General features: G+C 45.9%; 1 protein-coding gene across 1 annotated transcript in view; it reads left to right on the top strand.

Moving 5' to 3' along the window:
* Positions 1–13,327, top strand: part of TPH2 (tryptophan hydroxylase 2) — a 96,433-nt gene that overhangs the window by 11,935 nt on the left and 71,171 nt on the right. The window lies entirely within an intron of this gene.

The raw sequence follows: 13,327 nt of genomic DNA, 5'->3' as shown, positions 1-13,327 counted from the left end.
TGGCTTTCTACCCCCTCATAATGTCCGTGTGCCTGAGGCTTATCCCGGCCCAAGCCCCCTTCCCTCCCTCAGCACCATCACTCAGGAGACCCTTCTCCCATTGTTTCCCAGTCAGATTACCAAGAAAGGATCCTTACGGGCTGGGCTCACTGTTTCACATCAGGGTCTGATCATTGATTGTGAGCCTTCAGCTTGGCTCCCCTTGGTTCACAGACTGGCCCCCGGAGAATCAGGTCATAACACGGGTCCTTGGAAGGGGTGTAGGCAGGACTGGTGTTTGGGGCATCACCTGCCCATGACATGATAAAAGCTCAGTGCTTGGCAGAGCTTTTTTCTTTAGGTAGAACAGATGGATAAATATGTATTTTATGCATAGATGGTACATGTATGATATCTATGTGAAAAATCTATGTGTGTAGGTATGTGTGTCTTTTTTTTTTTTTTACGATTTTATTTATTTATTTGACAGAGAGAGAGAGAGAGATCACAAGTAGGCAGAGAGGCAGGCAGAGAGAGAGGGGGAAGCAGACTCCCTGCTGATCAGAGAGCCTGATGTGGGGCTTGATCCCAGGACCCTGAGATCATGAGCTGAGCTGAAGGCAGAGTTTTAACTCACTGAGCCACCCAGGCACCCCTAGGTATGTGTGTGTCTTTAAAGAATTTTGTTAGCATGGTAATCAAGGAACTATCTCAGAGGTTACTTATCTCTTCCTGAGAGAGAGAGCGAGCCCAGAAGCAGGACAAGGCAAGCTGATATGGTGGTGACACTAATTGAATTGGTATATCTGAGTCAAGCGCTCTCAAGGGGCATTGAACATAGGGAGTCTTTTGGTTCTAAAGAGAACATCCTGATAAGGGCAGAAGAGGGAAAGAGCATATAATGAAAATGATGGAGGGTAAAGTTCTCAAAGCATTAACGGGAGTATGCATTTGCCACCTTCCCTTAGCTAAAGAGGAAAACCGGGGTGCAGTGTCTGTGGAAAGCAAAAGAATAAATTCGTGGATGGAGATGGAGATTTTTTTTTTCTTGCAAAAAGCTTTATTGTTTCTGTTTGGTCCACCACTCAGGAGAAGGCTCCAGGGTGGCTAAAACGTTGTCTCACGGCTGCAGGGAGAGGCTCAGGCAGGAGTCCTGGGACCAGGGGGAGGCCAGAGGGGCCTCTCAAAGGGTGAGCCTTTGGAAGACACACCCACCCAGCCCAGCCTGGGGGCCGCCAGCCTGCGGAGTTAGCCAGGTGGTTGCCATCTCCTTGCTGTTTCACCTGCTCATATAGGAAGTGGTTCCCCAGCAATCACAGAGCTGTGGGTCTGCGTGGGCAGAACCTGAACAGGCAGATCCAGAAGGGCCTGCTTCAGGTTCTTCTCCGGAACCCCAGAAGATTCCATGATGGGATGACTTCCGTGCGTCCTGGAGGAGGGCCTGGCTGCCGCATTTTTACCTCTACAAGAGGTACTGGGCACCCTCGTGCTTCTTCTCAGCCAATTTGAGGAGGAGTTGGCTCACGCCTTCCAGAGCCACACCAGCATGGTAGAAATAGAAGCTCCGAGAGAGGTATGTGTGGGAGGCCTGCAGGTGCATGCTGACCAGGCCTTCAATGGTGGCCTCCACCTCGAGGGAATAATTCTGACCAATCTGGGAGCTCATGGTTGGTGACCAGTAATGAAGCTAAGCTCAAAAGATGGTATTGGTTGGTTCCAGAGGCTGAGGGTGCTGAGAAGATGGCTTTGAACGTTGTGACTGGAAAAGAGGTTGGAGGGTCATGGGAGGCTGGAATGGGCACCCCTGGGTCTGTTCCATTCAAACGCTGTTGGAGAGGAGACAGACCCACAGGATTCTCAGCTGGAAATGGTGGAGATTTTATTTTATTTTATTAATTACTTTATTTATAGATTTAAAGATTTTATTTATTTATTTGACAGAGAGATCACAAGTAGGCAGAGAGGCAGGCAGAGAGAGAGGGGGAAGTAGGCTCTCTGCTGAGTGCAGAGACCAATGCAGGGCTCGATCCCAGGGCCCTGAGATCATAACCTGAGCCAAGGGCAGAGGTTTAACCCACCCAGGCGCCCCTATTTATTTTTTAAAAGATGTTATCTATTTATTTGAGAGAAAGAGTGAGCAAGTGAGAGAGCACGTGCATGCTGGGGGGGCGGGGACGAGGAGAGGGAGAAGCAGACTCTCTGTGGAGCAGGAGCCTGACATGGGGCTAGATCCTGGGATTTTGGGGTCAAGTGCTGAGCTGAAGGCAGATGCATAACTGACTGAGCCACCCAGGTGCCCCAGATGGTGGATAATTTATACACAGAAGGCACTGGAGTGGCTGGAGTGTTCCAGGATCGGTCCCAGTTTACAGAGCTGTGGAGTGCTTTGGTTCAAAGGCTCTGACTCAGTAACTGGATGTTCAAGAGGCTGAGGTAGGCAGGAAAACTGTCAATTCATCATTTACAGGGAGAAACCACTCTCATGGGATTTACAAAAATTCCCTATTATCATGACCCCGGAGAGGCTAAACAATCCAGTGTGATCAACCTCACTGGGCCTGTTTCTTCATCCAGAAAGAGCATCTCAGCACACATACGGCCCGTCTCCTGGGGTCGTAGCAGGGATTGCCCAAGAGAAGACATGTGCTGTGCCCAGTGCAGGGCCTGGCAGGCAATTTATGATCGTGTCACTCCATATCATTACATCTTCCCCTGCCCCTTTTCCACAGGCTGTCTTCAGTTTCCAGCTGACCTGTTATCGAACTCTTTAGCTATGTTAATACCATGGTTTAGCTGCCACTTTAACAAATGTCCCTCGAAGTCATCCTTGGATGAAATGAAAACTTCTTCGGTTCCCCATTTAAAGACTGTGGCCCATACCGAAGCTTTTGTGGCAGACCAACATCCTTCTTTACGGAAATATTTCATAGAAAGCAATCACATATCCCGTGTGTGTGTGTGTGTGAAACTGCCAAAATATAGATAACAGATTGTCAGTTGCCTTGGTGTTTCTTGTAAGTTGACAGAGGGAGGAAGGTACCTAGCTGGGGTGGCTACCTTGGGAAAGCACAAACCTAGGGACTGTGGAAAGTAGAGAGAAAAGAGTCATTCCTTATTGTCTTCTATGCCATTGCTGCAGTGGCTTCTCTCCGAATAAGTTTGAGAATGGTTAAGGGCTAGCTATTCATGTATGCGTGCACATGTGTGGGCTCACACAAGCACACGGAGAGCAGGAGGTCAAGCTTGTGTTAGGGGCTGGTGGGTGCGGGGCACAGGTATTAGCAAATCCCAAGTGGGCCTGTCCCTGTCGTCTCCAGTGTGCCATGAAGTAAGTTAGGTGCTCTTTTCGTTCACAGAGAATAAAGATGCAATTTCTGATCAAAATAGGCATTTTTCTAGTGCCGATGGCTTTCTGAGAGAGCAAAGGGAAAGGATGTACACAATAATTACTTAAAATAAGCTCATTAGACTGGCTTCTGGCGGCATGCTGCACTCAGATTTTCCAAACCCATGCTTGGAACCCCCGGTCGGAGAAGAAGACTATTGGAAATTGAGGCGGTCCTGAAAAATTTGGCATGTGAGGTCCCAGCGCACACAATTTGGTGCTAAAACGAGGGATCATTCTGACACGTGGAGAACAATTCAGCTTCCTGCTAATAATTTGTTAAGGCTTTCTGGACCCCGAGCAGGTCAAAAAATGGTTGGAAAGAGAGACGAAGCTGGAGTCCAGATGTTTGGGGTTGTTCTAGAGATGGGCAGGCTGCGGTCTGAGGTGTCTGAAGGTAAGGACAGAGGGGAAGGAATGGAAGACTGATAGATATTGAAACCATGGCCAAGAGGCCCTCCGGGGGATTCGTGTTGAATACTGTATTTTTCTATGATAGTCTTGAAAGGAGAAGGCAGGGGGGAAGAATCAACACAAGCCGAGAAAATGAAAAAATTCCAGTCTCTGATGAAAAAACAGCAGGCTGGAGGTCTGTCTTACCGTGAACCTGAAGGAGGAGCGGGCGCGGGGGAGGCGGCCGCACGCTGAGAGCTGTCGATAGGGGGCACTCAGGCGCGGCTCTGATTGACAGCGCGGCTGAGAAACAGGATTGATTACCCAGGGGCCCTGCGATGCCCGCAGACGCGTCTGGCCACGTGTCGGGGAGGCCTGATTGCCTCAATAATGGCAGAGGAAACCTTCCTTAGTGCAAATACGTTCTCCATAGAAGACCCCCGAATGCCTGCCCTGGCTTGAGAGGGCGCTGATTCTGAACTCGCAGGGAAGAGGGTGTGTATCCCACCCTGTCTGCCCAGACCCAAATAACAGAAATTCTTAGAGAAGCAGAGAAAGAAGTAGCCTGTGATGAGGCGATGTGGAGCACACGTACAGACAGTTCAGAGACTATGCAAGGGTGTGGGGGGCAGATGGGGGGTGGAGGAACAGAAAATGATGACGGGGAGGGGGTGGCTGTTAGGTTTGTCTGCAACCACCCAGCTTTCTGTCATTGGCACCTTCATATTTTAACCTTGGCATTTGCTTTGCTGCATTTCTGTAGGGTTCACAATTGCTATATTATTGGAGAAGAAGAATCAGTAATTCATTTTTTTTTTCAATTGGCTAGAAATAAACACATTTTTCTTTGAGGGCTATTATAATGATTATTCCTCAACAATACGCATACATATTTAATTATATTTTTGGTGAAGGTGGTGGTAGTTATTTCAATCCATCTTACTCTCTTGGAAAGAGGCCCTGAGCTCTGACTTTAATTATGCCACTCTTGTTTGCTTCAATTGATTTTGAATATTATTGTGATTGTGTTTTGCTATGAATGTACTTTCTTCTGACTGAAATTGAGGTGGTACATGAACCTCATGTCCTTCTCATGGGGCTGCTTCCTCTGATTTATTAGTTATTTTAGTCCATGGAATCTGAAATGTAAATAGGTCAATGCGATGTCAATGAATAAGTTAAACAAGGGAGTTTCAAAAGACCAGAATTTGCTTGAAGTTGGAAAATTCCCCAACTTGCTAAGGAAACTCCTCTGACTTCAGATTCAGGAGGAACCACTTGAATCCGTCTCTCGGCCTCAGTTTTCTCTTCTGTGGAATGGGGATAATAGTATAGCTCCTCTGCCTTTCCCCTGGGAGTATTTGGAGGAGTAAATGAAATCAATAGAGCATTGCTACACAGTATAATTTATCCTTCTCTCTCTCAAAATATAGTCAAAGAATCTAGACCAAAAGCCTGGGGTTTACTCAGCCCCTGGCCCACTTGAAGGTCTTGGTTGCTTTATCCAGTTTTTCTTTCAATCTGAGAGGTAGGGCGTGGTGTGTTTAAGAGGACAGAAGCTGGACTGGATTGCCTGGGATGAATTCCAACCTTAAACACTTGCCAGCTGAATGACTCCTGCAAATGATTTGCCTTCTGTGCCTCCGTTTCCGTATCTGTACAATGGGAATAACTCTACTACTGCTTTATAGGATTGTTATAAGAATTAAGTGAGCTAACATAATAACAACACTTAGAACACTGCCTAGGAAATGCTATGTAAGTATTTGCTAATATTATTATAATTATTCTGACTTCAGCTGTCTCTCCTTTTTGTCTACCCTCATGCTCCACATCTTTTTTTTTAAGATTTTATTTATTTATTTTGGAGAGAGCACATGTGTGCGTGTGAGCTGGGGGAGGGGCAGAAGGAAAGACTCTCAAGCAGAATCCTACTGAGCGTGGAGCCCAATGTGGGGCTCCATCTTACAACCCTGAGATCATGGCCTGAACCAAAATCAAGATTTGAATATGTATCTAACTGAACCACCCAGGCGCCCTTCCAGATCTTTTTATTAACTTTTGGTTAATATCCTTCTCCACTCCCCTTCACCAAGACTCTTTAAGTCCTAAAATTGTCTGATTTTTACACTGTTTTAGGTAATTATCTTTGTGTTATAAATTACTCCAAAATTGAGCAGCTTAGAACAACAAGCATTTCTTATCTCACAAAGTTTTTTTTTTTTTTTAAAGATTTTATTTATTTATTTGAGAGAGCAAATGGGGGAGAGAGAGAGAGAGGGTGAGAGAGAGAGAGCATGAGAGGGGGAAGGGTCAGAGGGAGAAGGAGACCCCCTGCTGAGCCAGGAGCCCTAAGTGTGACTCAGTCCTGGGGCTCCAGGATCATGACCTGAGCTGAAGGCAGTTGTCCAACCAACTGAGCCACCCAGGTGCCCAACTCTCACAAAACTTCTGAGGGTCAGGATTTAGGGAATGGCTTAGCTGTTTGGTCTTGGGCCAGGGTCTCTCATGAGGCTGGAGTCAACAGGTTGACGAGAGAAGGCTAGGGCTGGAAGAACTGTTTCCAATATGGTCATGTACATGGCTATTGGCAGGAGGCCAAATTTTCTTACAAAATGGGCCCCTCCAATAAGGCTGCCAGGTGTCCTTAAGATATGGCAACTGGCTCCCCCCAGATCAAGTGGTCCCAAAGAAAGCAAGGTAGAACCTAGCCTGCCTTTTATAACCTAGCCTCAGAAGTGGCATACCATCCCTCCTGATAGACTCTATTGGTTTCATGGCCAACCCTGCTATACTGTGGGAAGGCACTACACGTGGGGATGAAAGACAGGAGGCAGGCTTTCCTGGGGACCGTCTTGGAGGTTGGCTACGTTATACATTTAAGTTGCGTTCAATTTTTCTTCAAAACCCTCTCTATCAGCTCTACCACAATGGGCGCTAAGGTGTTGTCTGTAGAAGTAATCCTTATGGAAGCAGAGGTGTGGCAGAACATGTGGCAGAATGTATAGACTTTGGAGCTAGATAGCATTGGGTTTGAATTCCTGCTCTGTAGCCATGAGCATTGATCCAGCGTCTCTGAGTCTCAGTGCTCTTTTTTTTTTTAAGTTAAGGTTTATTTATTTATTTTAGATGGAGAGAGAGAGAGAGAGAGCATGGGCAGGGAGGGAAGAGGGACAGAGGGAGAAGGAGAGAAAATCTCAAGCAGACTCCTTCCTAATGCAGGGTTCAATCTCATGATCCTGAGATCATGACCTAAACTGAAATCAAGAGTCAGACCCTCAACCAACTGAGCCACCTAGGAGCTGCTGAGTCTCAGTGCCCTTACCTTAAAATGGGCACAGTATGTTTCTACCATGTGTGGTTGGGAAGACTAGCAGTGATTATAGGGCCCAGATGCTGGCTGGTGCAAGCTGGGGTTGAATCTATGATAGATATGATTCTTATTATCATGTGTTAAGTAGCTAATGGTTCCTCAATTCCGTATAATCATTTGTTGAGCTCATGTAAAATGAATAAAGGACCTTAAGGAGTGAATGAATTATGAAATTTCAGGCTCCATGGTGGGCTGGGTTAAAGGAGCTTTTCCAAAACATATGTGTGTGTATACGTGAGCATGTGTGTGTGTGTACACTTTTCAGTTTCCTGTAACTCATGCATACAGCTTGCTTCTCAGTTAACAAAGCGGCTCTCTCCATGGCCTTCCCAGGCCAGGAAGTCTCAGCGAAGGTTAGAGGGTGTGGGTTGCCACTGGACTGTGTTGGATCAGTCCCTGAAGGGCTGAGGGTGGTAGAAATAGTCATGGTAGGGACCTCTCAGCTGGCATATTTGGGTAGTTTTAGCCTCCTTTGGTTAAATGCCTGCCTTGTGCTGTGCAGTGTGTTCAACACTTTGCTCATGTTCGCTCATTTAAGCTCACAAAGAGCCTTTGGGATAAGTGCCGTTCTTGGACTCATTTTGAAAACAAGGAAACTGAGCTGCAGATACATTAGGAAACTTACTGAAGGCGACAGAGCTGACCACGTTACCTGCATGAACACCAGCGGTGGATGCTTTAATGTCTCTGAAATGGAGCAGTCGAAGAGGGGAACAAAAGCTAATACTATCGGCTTCGGTTCATTTCCCAAATGACCAGAATAGTTTCTGGGTAAGGGCACTTCCGGGGCTGTCCTGTGCTTCTCTTGAAGACTCTCTCTCTCTCTTTGCCCAAGAAGCCACGTCTGGTCTTTTGTGTTTTGTGGCCCTTCCTTTTGACATAGGCAGTATTGTACACTGGTTGAAAAGAGCAGTCACAGAACGGACACTTGGCGTTTTAAAAAGTCATTCCCTTCACAGAATCTCCGCATATTTGAAATGCACGGTTCTTGTCTGTATTTAGTTCACTCCAGGCTTTAGGGAGCCAGGACTCAACTCAGCAGGGTTCGAGTCTCTGGCACTTCCCCGGTGGGCGGGGGGGGGGGGGGGGGCTTGGTGGGGCAGAGCCATGCTCCAGCCTGCTCAGCCATTCTGCCTGACTCTGCTTGGTCCTGCCCGCTTCTTGTCCTGCCTGTCAGGGCCTGACCCCCGTGGGATAAATGATGGATGGAAATAAACACAGCTGGGCTGACGCTTGAAAAACGACTGCCAGGGATTTGTCCCTCTCTGGCTTTTTCTAGTCACTAGACTATTCATTTCTTGATTTTTTGATTTAACAGAATCGCACCCTTTTGTGATTCATTTGCTCTGAGCGTAAGTACACAGTTAAACAGAGACCCTAAAACAAAACAGTCCCGAATGCGGACTGGCATATTTGAAAAGTGCAATCGCCAACCCAGCAGGCTCATTCAATTTGGGGGAGCTTGTGAATATTCTACTCCGTTCCATCAGAGAGAGAGAGAGGGAGAGAGAGAGAAGCCTCTCATTCTGCACAGAGCGGAGAGGGTTCTAACTTCCTTTTCCTATCAAAGCAGAGGAAAGCCTTTTTTTGCTACCCTCCTCTCCCCCGACCCACAGCCCCAGATGCTCCATGTCCACAGGAAGCTCTCTGGGACAGAAGTGCCACACACTCTAAGACACTGAATAGACACATAATAGGGAATGGATTTGCCTTCCACGCCAGCAGGAGGTCTTGTTTACAAGACTTGTGCTACAGGACTCTGCGGGAGTCACTCTAGTTTTGCAAAGAAGAGGAAGGAGGTGGATGATCGGCGGCAAACAAAGGTAGGCTCCAGACAGTGAGTAGGACTGATCCTGGGTAGCGGATGCTGCCTGTGCCCGCCCATCCGTGGGCACCGCGCGGGGGCCTTCCCGACTCCCAGGTTCTTGTGACCAGTTAGCTTTCGTTTGAGCTGCAGGATTCCTGACACCGAGTCTTTCCTAGGAGGCATGTGCAATTATTGCAACTTGCAGAACTGTAACTGGGGTGGCTCCACCGCTCCACCTTCCGAGAAATTTCCGTTGACCTTCGTATTTCTCATTTCATGCGAGAAGAGGCATGATTTATGGATCCTGCTTGGTTTAAGAAGCGAAAAGTGAAAAGAAATACATTACTAACAGGAGTTGTGAGTGCCACATTACCTATTTTTAGGTAGGCGAATCTTAATTGGAAACATCACAAACAGAAGGTGCAGGAAGGATGAAAGGGACAAGTTACGCTTTCTTCCCAGGGAAGAAAACTTAACTGGAAGGTTGCAAGTTTTTGTCTTTAATTCTGTTTTTCTCATCGGTTTCATTGGCAGATGGGCACCTTGATGAATTGTGGGCTCTTGTGAGATGGGACCGAGATTTAATTTTTTTTTTGCCTCTTCTGCCTTTTTGAGAAGACGCACCTTAGAAGGCAAATATGTTTTCTCCCCGACGGAGCTAATTTTATCCCATTCCATTATCCCCCATTGATTTGCTTTCCCAGGTTTTGAATGAAACTGAGATATATGTGGCTGGGTTTTTGTGACTCCTGCATAAACACCAGTTGTTGATGCTTTAATTTCTCTGAAATGGAGCGGTAAATTGAAAAGTAGAACAAAACCAAATATTTGTTGTGCTGGGGTCATTTCCCAGATGACTGGAATGGTTTCTGAGGAAGGTCACATTAGGGTTTTCAAGAGGGCCTCTTCCATAGAACCTGAGTATCTTTTTCCACTCAAGAGGCCACCCCCTCCCCCGCCACCCCCCTGCCCTTTTTTTCAATCCACATAGCAACTTCCCTTTGACATAGGTGGTATCATCCTCAAGTCAAAAAACGAGAGCAACAGAATTAAATGACCGGGTTTTATAAAAGCTACTCTGTTCTCTACAGAGTTCTCAGCATATTTGAAATGCACAGTTCTTCAAAGTATTTAAAAGATGTCAGGCTTTATGGAAGAATCATTTTCATGCCAAATGTTTCTTTTTACCTGAAGTTCAGCTCAGTGGCTGAAAGGAAGCGAGCCTGAGAATGGAAAGAAAGACAAAAGGGAAAATTGATTTGGAAAAGGTTTCTCTTTTTCATTTTTGGAGCTTGGCGGGTTTTTTAGATGTGCGTGAATGCCTCAGTAGGATGTTGTCTGATTATAACGTGGCTCCAGCAGCTGGGGAAAACATTAGCACAGTATGGCCCTGTGTCACTTCCTGACAAGGACAGGGGTTGCACCAGGTTCTAACGCCGTTCGCGGGGAATGAGGTAGGGGCATTTTACTTTAAAATGATTTCCATGAATGTGAAGGGCTGAAATTACTTTCCGCAAGTTCTGTCTGAGAGGTGAATGGATTCACACAGAAGAGCACTGTTTTGTCATCTCCAGGCCTATTCCCGACCCTGCAGGGAAGGGATGAAATTGCATTCATTCCTGGACGCCTGGAGGAAGGGATCCAGCTAAACTGAGTAGCGTTAGGTGTTAGGCATGGCAGGGGTAGGGGGGTGGGGGGGGGCGGGTTTGCAGATGACGTCACCTGATCTTTGCAGTGTTGTGTGGCTGTCTTATTTCTCTGAGTTTCAAATGGGGAAACGGAGGCCAAATTCAATGCTTCTTACACATTAGGTACTCAGTACCTTGCACTGAGGTGTGTTGGTTAACAGTGGGGGTCTCTAGAGCTTGCCCTCTGTAATCTGAGTCCCAGCGGTGCCTCTTACCAGCTGTTTGATCTTAGATTACTGTGCGTGAGCCTCAGTTTCCTTCACCATAAAATAGGGAGACTAATACTTATTTAATCACTCTGTAAGGTGAGCAGTATATGACATTCTCCAGGTGAGGTGCTATTATATTGTTATTGTTTATATTGCTATTGTTACAGGTAGATGAATGGATGGATGCTATTATTAATTTCCTTAGGGCCATGACCTGTAGGGTAACCACACTCCCTCACCCACCACTTTATATAAGACATTGCGGGGGTCCAGTAGTTAGCAACATCCGGTCCCTGTTGGCCAGGGAGCAAGATGGGTGGGATTAAATCTGGAGGCCTTGGAGCCCCCAGCCTGGGTCTGTCCATATCCATGCCCTGAGATTGTTGGCCGCTATTGCATTTCAGCTCATTTCTGGGTTGCATTTTTTTGAGTTCCCCTTCCTTTTGTGTGTTGAACACGCACGTAGCGATGGATGTGAGACCCATTGCTGTGGCTGTTCATAGTTAATTTCATGATGGTTTTTGTGGAAGAAAATCACTCCTCTAGAATGTGAAGAGGGCTTTCTGCAAGGTGAAAAAATAGTGGGAAGCCCTATCCTGGGGTGCACGGGACAAATAAAAACAAATAATTTCCAGGAGTTAAATTTTCACTCTCCCTGAGGCTCCCAAGGTGTAGTGGTTTATTTTCATTATGTCTTCTGTAAAGGCAGCACCAATATTAACAATGTGAACCAAACAAACTAACGTTTTTGTTTGCTACCATCTGAAAGTTCCTTAGGGCCCAAAGACTCATTTGCGAAAATTCATGTGTGCAAAACTCATTTGCAAAAGCAAATAAAATATGTGATCACAAATGCTCTTTACCTGACTGGCCTAGGGGACTCGCTGAAAATGAGTTTGTGCCTTTACGTCTACCCTGTGGTGTGGCATAGCTGTCTCGGGCTGCCCGATCTCCTTACCAAATGACCCTCAACGAGCTACGTTATTTATGTCAGACAACTCAACGGTTTGAAATCTGGATATAGCTCAGACGGCTGTTATGTCACTGTACTGATTTGTGAGTTTCCTTTTTGAAAAATTGCATTTGATCATCATGCTCTGTAGCTTTGGAAACATCTTTGCAAGTTCATTCCGTAAGAAGTCCAGCAAAGGAAACATCTTTGTGTTCAGCCAAGTTTGGCTTTTATGTCCCTTTGGGTTTGCATATGCTGCTTTCTTTCCTCCTGAAAACTGTGGCTACAAGTATAGGATATGCCTAGGAAGACTGAGTTAAGAAAATTAGAAAAAAAGAAACACTTACATATAAAGTATGTAGTACATGAGGATAATCAGGAGCTACCAGAAAACTTACTAATATCTCAAAGTCTTTGGACTTGCTTCTTCCATAGCAATTAAAATATGAAGCAGGGATGAAGTAAGACAAATGTATATCTGTCTGGCTTTGTGACACACCACTATAATTCTTCTTAACCTTTATTTGTTTATTTTTAAAAGATTTTATTTATTTATTTGATGGAGAGAGGGGTCACAAGTAGGCAGAGAGGCAGGCAGAAAGAGGAGGGAAACAGGCTCCCTGTGGAGCAGAGAGCCCGATGTGGGGTTTGATCCCAGGACCCTGGGATCATGACCTGAGCCAAAGGCAGAGGCTCAACCCACTGAGCCACTCAGGCACCCCTCTTCTTAACCTTTAAATATGTGGCTTGTTTCAGCTGGATTGATTTACTTATTTGACAAATAATATTTGTTGGACACCTATATATTCCAGACTCTGGTCTGGGTAGCAGGGATATAAAAACGAACGAACAAACAAAAATCCCCTGCCTTGAAGGAACATACCTGGTAATGGGGGAATAGATTTAGCAGACTAATATTTTGGATCTATTACTCCCCGTGCCCTGCTCCGCCTGGATTATTGACACTATTTCATCATAAAGTTATTGACTGTCCTTTATGGTCTGAATTCTGAAGTGTAACTTTATCAAATGCAGGAGACTTACACTTTTCTCATTGACTTTTGGAAATCAGTAGAAAAAATGGCATTTGCTTTCTGGTTAAACTTTAATGGAATCCATGGACTCCACTTAGGTTTTGTTTTGTTTATCCTGGCTTGTGTCAACATAGTTTCTAGTCTCAGAGGTGTCAGCCATCTTCCTGCTGAACTCCCACTGACCAGACAGCTCTCTGCTCGAGACACCTGGTTGCAGGTGATACTGTTTCATGAAGGTGGGACCAACTGGCACGGTACTAGGTGGCATTGTGGTCACCAGTTACATGAGGTTACAAGTACTGATGGAAATTTCTGTGTACTAGTATGTCACTTCAGTTGTGAGACGTGGAACAAAGGCTTGGTAACAATCGATAGTAAATTTAGTGAATGATGAATATTTCTTTAAAAAGTATCACATGGTGGGGGGGGCACCTCAGTGTCTCCAATTCGTTAAGCATCTGCCTTCAGCTCAGGTCATGATCTTGGGGTCATGGGATGGAGCTCCGC

Source organism: Mustela nivalis (genome assembly GCF_964662115.1).
Source record: "Mustela nivalis genome assembly, chromosome: 7".
Classification (NCBI taxonomy): domain Eukaryota; kingdom Metazoa; phylum Chordata; class Mammalia; order Carnivora; family Mustelidae; genus Mustela; species Mustela nivalis.
The sequence above is the reverse complement of the archived record's forward strand: the minus strand, read 5'-3'. Positions and strand labels throughout refer to the sequence as shown.